This window comes from Orcinus orca, chromosome 1 (assembly GCF_937001465.1).
Source record: "Orcinus orca chromosome 1, mOrcOrc1.1, whole genome shotgun sequence".
NCBI lineage: Eukaryota > Metazoa > Chordata > Mammalia > Artiodactyla > Delphinidae > Orcinus > Orcinus orca.
Window position 1 is genome coordinate 111117881 of NC_064559.1, and position 8766 is coordinate 111126646.

Consider the following 8766-nt stretch of genomic DNA (forward strand, 5'->3'; position numbering starts at 1 on the left):
GGAATGGATAGTTAGGGAGTTGGGAATTGACATGTACACACTGCTGTATTTAAAACGGATAACCAAGGACCTACTGTATAGCACAGGGAACTCTGCTCACTATTATGTAACAACCTAAATAGGAAAAGAATTAGAAAAAGAATAGATACATGTATATGTATAACTAAATCACTTTGCTGTACAACTGAAACTATCACAACGTTGTTAATCAACTATACTGCAATATAAAATAAAAAGTTAAAAAATAGTAGCTAATATTTTCCCTGATATTTTCTACTTATTAAAGTTATTTCATTAAAATTATATAATAATGCTTAAATCTACATAAAGACCCATTGGAATATTGCTTATCTTTGTTCCCATATAAAGCTTCAGATCAATTTTTTTCCATGAATAGAGGTGTCCAATAAATGAAGACCCAATGAGGAGAAAAACAAAAACAAAAACAAATTGCAAGAAGATCAAACTTATCTGCAATACCTTAATTGCTTGCCGATAAAAGTTAAACACTCTTTAAATTAATACATCAAAATACAGCATCCAACAAGATAAAATTCACAATGTCTAGCATCTACTCTAATATGGCTAACATACAAAGAAACAAGTTAAGTGACACATAACTAAGACAAAAGTGAGAAGCAGACCAAGAAAAGAACAGTGCTGATGAAAATAGCAGAAAAGGCATTAAAACTACTATTATAAATATACTGTTTTCTGTGGACTGAATTGTGTCACACACCCCCCACAATTCATATGTTGAAGCCCTAATCCCAAGTGTAACTGTACTTAGAGATAGGGCCTATAAGAAGGTAATTAAGGTTAAATGAGGTCATAAGGGTGAGGCCCTGATAGGATCAGTATCCTTATAAGAAGAGACACCAGAGCATGTGCTTTCTCTGTTTCTGCCTCTCTGTCTGTCTATTTCTCTCAGTCTCTCCTCTACCCATGTGAGGACACAATGAGGAAGTTGCCATCTGTGAGCCAAGAAGAGAGCTCTCATCAGGAACCAAATTGACAGGCACCTTGATCTTGGACTTGTCAGCCTCCAGAACTGTGAGAAATAAATTTCTGCTGTTTAAGCCACCCAATCTGGGGTATTTTGATATGGCATCCCATGCAGACTAATACACTCCTCTGCTCAAGAATGTAAAGGAAAGCATCACCATGATGAGAAGATAAAGATATTAAAGAGACTCAGATGAGTTTAAGTTAAAAAAACTATAACTAAAATGAAAAATATATCTATTGACTTGAGAAGATGAAATACTACAGAAGCAAATAGCACTGCAGTTGAAGACATAGCAATAGAAACTATCAGAAATGAAGTGCAGAGAGAAAACAGACTGAGAAGAAGTGATCAGAGCCTCAATGACCCATGGGACAATATTAGTGGTCTAACATATATATAAATGGAGTTCCAAAAGAAGAGGAAAGAGAAAATAGATAATATATTTGAAGAAATATACCAATATTTTCCCAAATTTTACAAAAAATGTGAGTCTACAGATTCAAGAAACCCAACAAATCTCAAGTAGAATAAACATAAAGAAATCACACTATAGCATATAATAATCAAATTACTGAGAACCAGGGATAAAGAGAAAATACTAAAGCCAGCCAGAGGGGGGAAAATAATTATATACAGAGAAACCAACATTTGAATGATAGTAGACTTCTCATCAAAACAAGTAGGACAGAACACAATGGACTGACATACTTAGAATAAAAATTCAAGTATTTAATGCCACTGAACTATACACTTTAAAAATAGTAATTGAGATGGTAAATTTTATGTTATGTGTATTTTACCACAATAAAAAAGAAATACCAAAAAAATTCAATCTAGAATTCTACATTCAGCAAAAATATCTTTCAAAAATGAACATGAAATAGTGCTTTAAAAAAATCTCTGAAATATTATTGCCAGCAGGTGTGTATTATAATCAATTTTTTTTCAAGTTTTTCAGGTAAAAGAAAAACTAATGATAGAGATTTGAATTTTGACCTAGGACTAATGATCACCAGAATACAAAGATAATTTTCTAATTAAAAAAATCTATTTAAAAGATAATAGATGATTTGAAGCAAAATTAATGCTCTATTGTATTGCTTATAACATATGAAGAAATAAAATAGATGACAACAATAGCATAAAGGAAAGAGCTGGAAGGGAAGTATAAGATAGCAAGATCTTTATAATATCAATGAAGAGATATAGTACTATCTAAAGGTAGACTGTGAAAAGTCAAAGATGTTTACTGTAAATGCTAGATCAACCACTAAAATAATGAAACAAAGAAGCATAGATAATAAGCCAATAGTGGAAGTAAACTTGAATCATTAAAAATACTTGATTAATTTTTAAAAAGCAAGAAAAAAAAGAATAAGGAATTGGTAGGAAAAATAGAAAACAAATATCAAGGTGGTAGATTTAAACCCAACTAAGTAAGTAATTAAGTTACATGTATGGTCCAAGCATTCCAGTTAAAATGCAGAGATTGTCAGATTTGACTAAAAAAAAAAAAAAACGAACCTGAAAAACAAACAACAACAGCAAAAAAAACCACAGCAGAATCCAGATATATGTTACCTACAAAATACTCATTTGACATAAAAAGATGCTGACAGGAAAAAGTATACTATGCAAACATCAAACAAAAGAAAGTTGAAGTGGATTTAATACTATCAGAAATTTGATTCAGGAAAAGAAATAATACCAGGTATAAAGATGGACATTTCTTTTTAATTTTTTATTTTCAGTACTTTAAATGTACTCATAAAAACATTCTAAAAATATACAATTTTTCCTTTTTAGCAAAGTATAATAAAACATAAAAACCCCCAAAACAGAATACTTGACATTTACAATTCAAAATCAAATTAGCAGAATATTGAATATTTACAAAACAATATCTCTTAACAATATTTATAAAGTTACATGCAATTTTGTAGAATTGACTATAGTGATAATTGTATCAATTTATCAAGAAGACATACTGACTATAGTAATCATTTCACTGTATACAGTTAACTCTTGAACAACATAAGTTTGAACTGTGTAGTCCTCTTACACACAGATTTTTTTCAATAAATATAGTACCTAGATTTTCATTTTATAGATTTTTAAATTAATTAAGTGTGGGGAAAAGTTTGTGTTCAATTAGAGATCACAATATTGTGGAATCAAAAGAACTAGGATTTGAGTCCTGATTCTATCCAAACTGTTTCATCTTCCTGCCCTTAGATGAGTCATTTATCAATTCCTTTGTTTTTGAAGCAAGATATGCAATACTTGGATTTCTGACTGCCTGTGGTTGGTTCTCCCAACCCCCCAAACTGTTCAAGGGTCATCTGTATATGTTTATCAAATCATCATGTTGTACAACTTGAACATATACAATTTTTATTAAAAAATTAATCTAGAACAAAAGAAGACAAACAATACTAAGTATATGCACACCTAATAACAAGGGTGTAAAAATAATGAAACAAAAACTAATAAAACTGAAAGTAGAAATAGATTATAATCTATGAATACAGTTAGAAATCTTAATATTCCTCAGTAATTGATAGAATAAGTAGACACACCAGTTTAATTGACGTTTATAGAACACACCACCCAACTAGAGCAGAGTAAACATTTTCAAGTGCACATAAAACATTCATCTAGATCATATTCTGGGCCATAACATAGGTATCAATAAATTCAAGAGGATTGAAACCATACAAAGTATATTCTTTCACTGTAGCAGAATCAAACCAGAATTAATAACAGAAAGTTAGCTGGGAAATCCCCAAATATTGGGAAATTAAAACCACACAGTTAAAAATACACCATGGGTCAAAAACGAAATCACAAGGGAAATTAGAAAATATTTTGAACTGAAATGAAAATGAAAATATAACATAACAAAATTTGTGGAATGCTGCTAAAACAATGCTTAGAGGGAAATTTATAGCATTAAATGATTATATAAGTAAAAAGTTCCAAAATCAATTATCTAAACTTCCACCTGCAAGAAAAATAAAAGCAAATTAAACTTGAAGTAAACCAAAGAAAGAAATAATAAAAATGTGTGGAAACCAATAAAATTTAAGTTGGACAGATAATTAGAGGAAAGGTTATGAAACCAATAGCTGGTTCTCTGAGCACATCAATAATATTGATAAGCCTGATGTTTATTTAGGTTGACTAACTCATCCTTGGTTTGCCTGGGACTTTCCCAGTGTTAGTGCTGAACATTCCACATTTCAGGATCCCATCAGGCTTGGGTACAACTGGCACAGCTGATCACTTTACTGTACCCAGATTGATCAGGAAGTAGAAAAAAGACACAAATTTATATATCAAGAATGAGAGATATTTTGAGCTGTATAATTGTTGGGAGACGTACCTGGCCTTTTCAGAATGATCAGCAGCACCCCTAGTCGCTACCCACTAGATGCCAGCAGTATCCTACATTTGTGAGCAGCAATGATGTCTCCAGTCATTCCTACATGTCCCCTGGGTGGGCCAAATGGCCCTCACTTGACATCCACTGGTCTGATACATACGGGTTAAATGATTAGCAACAGTAGTATCAAGGTAATTCAATGGGAAAAAAATACGCTATTGAATAAATGGTGCTAGAACAATCATATCCTTATAGAAAGAAATGAACCTTCCACTGTATAAAAAATTGACTTTAAATGGGTCATCTACCTAAACATAAGAGCTAAAACTGTAAATCAATCTGTAAGAAAACATAGGAGAAAATCTTTGTGACCCTGGGTGAGCCAGAGCTTTTTTGGACAAAGCACAGACAATGCAAAAAAAATAATAAATTGGGCATCAAAAAAAAAAGTCTGCTCTTCAAAGAAATTCCTAAGAAAATGAAAAACAAGCTATAGCCTGAGAGAAAATACCTGCAAAACATAAGTCTAATAAATAACTTGTATTGGAATATATAAAGAACTCTTAAAACCCAATAAAAGAAAAACAACCCAGTGAAATTTGGAAAAAAGATGTCAACAATCACCTTACCAAAGTAGATAGGTAAATGGCAAGTGAAAGCCCATGTAAAGATTCTCAACATCATTAGTCATCAGGGAAATTCAAATTAAAACCAAAATGAAGTACAGCTATATAGATACACATCAAAATGGCTAATTTTTTTAGACAAAATAAACTAAAAATATCTGACAATACCAAGTGTTGACAGGTTTGTAGAGTGCCTGGAACTCTCATAAAATGCTGATAGGTGTACAAAATGGTACAGCTTCTTTGGAAAACATTTGGCAGTTTCCTGTGAAGTTAAATACCATTTACCATACAACCCAGCACTTCCACTCCTAGGTATCTTTTCAAGAGAAATGAAAACATGTTCACACAAAGACTTATATGTAAGTATTTATGACAGCTTTATCATAATTGCCAAAAAATGGAAACAACCTAAATGTCCACCACTGGTGAGTGAATGTCCACCACTGGTGAGTGAATTAACAGATTGTGGTAGATCCAAACAATGGAATACTACTTAGTAATAGAAAGAAACAAGCTACTGATACCTACGGTGGCACAGATGAATCTCAAAAGCATTTTGTTGAATATAAAAGTCTAACACAGAAGACTACATCCGATGTACTCGTCCATATGAATGCTAGACTTACATGAATTCTAGATTTCTGTCATGGTGACAGAAATCAGGTCAGTGTTGCCAGGGGCTAAGGGTGGAGGAGAGAGTTGATTGCAAAGGGGTATGGGGCAACTTTGGGGGATGATGGAACCGTTGGGGATGATGTGATTGTGTACAGCTAGGTACAACTAGGCTCCACAAGGTGACTACAGGAATCAAGGTCCTTGTGCTTAGAGGGGCAGAACAGGTGGCAGCTGCGGCAGTGGCAGCAACAGCAGCTGTAACGACCCTTCATTGAGGGCTTACACTGCCTGGAACAGTGATAAGCCCTTTAGATGCATTATCCCATTCCATCTTCAGAATAACCATTTGGGGTGAATACTATTGCTTCCCATTTTTACACATGAGGGAACTGAGCCCCAGAGTGTTTAAGTGGCATGTCCAAAGTCACTCCACTGGTCAGCAGGTGTGGCTGATCCCCAAGTGTGAGCTCTAAATTATGGACTTATCTTGCCTCCTGCATGGAATGCTGTTTTAATGCTTAATTCTATGTGATTGAGCGGCACAATGATATAATACCAATATTTTTTATCCCAACATGACCTTTTGCAATATAAGCTTGTATGGCTACGACACACAAATGGTTAGAGTATTTCAGCCTAAATTGAGATTCCTTAATTAATCCTCCCCTGGCCAACAAACAAAAGACACTTCCGGTCTTCCTATGTGTTGCAGGCTGTATTCTCTGGAAGCAGCTGCTAAGACAGAAATTCAGGTGCAAATTCTGTGATACCTGTAAAAGGAACGGAGAGAAAGAAGGATTGGGTGAAGGGACCAGTCAAACCACAGTGTAGACCCAACAAAGTCCTGGCAAACCCGGTGGGGCACCCCGGGGTGAACGTTGCCCAGCAGAGTGGTCCACATTGGACAAGAATGGTCATGCCTTTCTCTCTCCACCTCACTCAGTCACTGGCTGAGGGTTGCCCCAGGGAGCATGTGACCTTGAGCAAGGCCACTCTCTGCAGCGGAAGCAGACCCAAGCTGCGGATCACTCAAGGTTGCCTGCTGACTGTATCCTGCGGTGGGGGAGCATCCTTGGAGTGGGCACCTGGGCGTGCACCTCTTAGTCCGTGGCCTGGTGCTGCCCTGAGAATGCTTCCCCATGGCACCGCAGTGTCACTGATTTACCCCAAGTCCTCCGAAAAGTTTCTCTTTTAAAAATCATTTAACATTATATCAATGGACATATGGATACTTGAAAAAAGTAAATAAAGTCCAGGAAATGTTGCCTTAACAAGCTTGACTGAATGATTTTAAACCAAAAACCATCTAACATAATATCAGTGTTTTACTTGTAACTAGGTGCTTCTTTTAGCAGTATCATTCATTTATTCATTTAAAGTGTATGGTACACTTTTATGCACCAGGCACTCTCCTGACTATTGAAGATATGAAAACATAAACAATATGGTAAGATTAAATAAATAATGGAAAAGACGAGCTTCTTATCCTCCATGAGCCTAAAATTTACCATGTGAGGACAACAGGGAATCAAGTAACAGTAGAACAGTGTGCTGCCTGCTTTATGGAGAGCCGGTAGAGAGGGGTTTTCAACATCTGAGCTACGCCCTGAAGATGAACCACTGGAGTTGGATGGTCGGGTGGAAGGACAACCCTGGTGAAACCAGGAACATAGCAAAGTCAGAAGTGTGAGTAGTCCAGTGAGGATTGTGTAGCATAGGATTGGAAGAATAAGGGGAAGGAAGCCTCAAAGGCTGGCTGGGATGGACTGAGAGCAGCCCTGAACACAATGCCAAGGAGGCCGGAGGAATCACATGGAAGCTCAGGACAGACCAAGGCAAATCCATCCTTACGACTGGATAACTCAGTGCATGTGTCTTTCCAGATGGACAGGGTCCTTTCTTTCTTTTTTTTTAAAAAAATTATTTATTTATTTATTTATTATCTTTGGCTGCGTTGGGTCTTTGTTGCTGCGCGTGGGGTTTCTCTAGTTGCGGCGAGTGGGGGTTACTCTTCGTTGCAGTGCACGGGCTTCTCATTGTGGTGGCTTCTCTTGTTGTGGAGCACAGGCTCTAGGTGCGTGGGCTTCATTAGTTGCAGCACGCAGGCTCAGTAGTTGTGGCTCACGGGCTCTAGAGCACAGGCTCAGTAGTTGTGGCACACGGGCTGAGTTGCTCCGTGGCATGTGGGATCTTCCTGGACCAGGGCTCAAACCCGTGTCCCCTGCATTGGCAGGCGGATTCTTAACCACTGCACCACCAGGGAAGCCCTGGACAGGGTCCTTTCTTGTCTTTGTTTAGGGCCTTGTGTCCACACAGTTTCAGGATTCTTGATTTGCTTTCTTTGCCAACTCATCATATTCTTATTCTCCCATGTCATTTACAACTATAGCTTCTAAAAACATGCTCTCCCGTCCCTTAGGCAAGCAAGTTGGGGAGGTCAGGCCACATCAGTAACAGCAAGACCTTGAGCTGCTGTCAGTACCACAACGGAAACACCTTACCCTATGGACAGCAGGTGAGTGCGCCCACACCATGGGCAATTCCTCCTCTTTTGACAAGTGCCAAAAAGAAGGGAAAGCATTGTTGTTTTATGTCTTTGATTTCTCTTGCAGTTTCTGCTCCATCTATGTGGCTACTTTCAACAGGAGTAGATACAGGTACTTTATTTTGACATGATCCCTTAGAAATCAAAGATAAATCTAACAGATTCACTTAATCAATTGCTAGAAAAATCCTCTGAATCACACAGCTGATTTACATATGGTAAGTGAAACAGGAATTAGCAAATATTTTCTGAACTTGTAAAATGTTTTTAAGACACTCTGATGAGTCAGTGTTTAATCCTTTCTCCCACAAATAGGACAAAAGATCTTTGCCATGTTTTCTCTTAAGTAAATATATTTTAAAACTGTGCCTCCACAGTGTTTTAATTTTCTTTTCAGCTGCCACTATGATGGACATAGCAGCTGGAATGAAGGATAACACATCACACCTCAACTTTGAATTTCCTGCCTTTTGTTTTCTTGAATCATAGCCTTGATGTTGTTTAAATAGTGCTGTGTATATTTAATTTCTTTTTTCTCTTCGTAAAAACCAAACACTTTTTTTAAATCACCCCATCTTTCATG